Here is a 1,090-nt window from a genome sequence, read left to right as displayed (position 1 = left end):
GACCTTGAGCTCCTAGCCTCTACTTCCCTACTGCTGGATTTCTGGTTTGTTTGGTTTTTAAGGCAGGGCTTGACCGTAACCTGGGCTGTCAGGCTCAATGAGGGCTCTTAATGGAGCACTCACCTCCTGGTACTGCGATGCATGCCTCTACTTCCTCTTGGGACAACATAGGACCTTGGGTGTCCAATCCTGTAGTGGCTCAGAACACTGAAGGTGGCCTGCCTCAGAAGTCACACAGAGACATTTCTGCCAATGCTGACATGAAATGGAGGTGCACAGATGATACCTCTCAGTGAGAGGACAGCAGAGGTGGCAGCTGACAGAGCTGTGCCTGACCCTGTCCTATCCAGGACTCCAGCGAACCTGGAGCACATACATGCAGGCTGTTCAGAAAGGGATGCTCTGGGCTTGGCCAGCTGTCCAGGGCCTCTGACTGCTTTCCATGCTATGAGTGGTCCTTTAAAGGAATGAGGCCACCTGCCAGGTGCCATCTCCCTCCTGAGTCACATGCTTTCCAAACTCCTCTAGGGATGGAAGTGAAGGTGGAACAGCTCTGGCTGACCACACCCTGCGGTGTGTCGCCCCCGCCCATCACTCAGGTGCTAGTGTAGTCTGGCTCATGTGGAACCCTGACTGGGTAGCACCATGCAGTTATTCAAGGCAGCTTCAGGTGGCCCACAGCTCAGTGTGCCAGCCGGCTTCCCTCATAGCCATTGTCACCAAAAAAATCTCTATTTGGCCACAATAACTCTTTTGTTGCAGTTGTTGTTGTTGTTGTTGTTTTAGAGACAGAGTTTCTCTATGTAACAGTCCTGGCTGTCCTGGAACTCACTCTGTGAACTAGGGTGGCCTCGAACTCGGAGATTTGCCTGCCTCTGCCTACCAAGTGCTGGGATTAAAGGCGTGTGCCACCACCGCCCAGCCCACAATAACTCTTTCACACATGAAGTTTCCCTGAAGAAAGGGGTCAGGGGAGCTCCAGATTCATCCACTGCACTCCAGATGCGCTGAACTGTGCAATTCCCCCCAAGTGTGAGAATCTGGACCTTATAACTTGTGGTAATGAGGACTGTGCAAGCTCTCCCCTTAC

General features: G+C 52.7%; 1 pseudogene; it reads left to right on the top strand.

The window, feature by feature from the left end:
* The first annotated feature begins 946 nt into the window (after positions 1-946).
* On the top strand, positions 947-1,090 carry LOC118576972 (annotated as a pseudogene).

The sequence above is a fragment of the Onychomys torridus genome, chromosome 1 (genome assembly GCF_903995425.1).
Source record: "Onychomys torridus chromosome 1, mOncTor1.1, whole genome shotgun sequence".
NCBI classification, from domain to species: domain Eukaryota; kingdom Metazoa; phylum Chordata; class Mammalia; order Rodentia; family Cricetidae; genus Onychomys; species Onychomys torridus.
The sequence above is the reverse complement of the archived record's forward strand: the minus strand, read 5'-3'. Positions and strand labels throughout refer to the sequence as shown.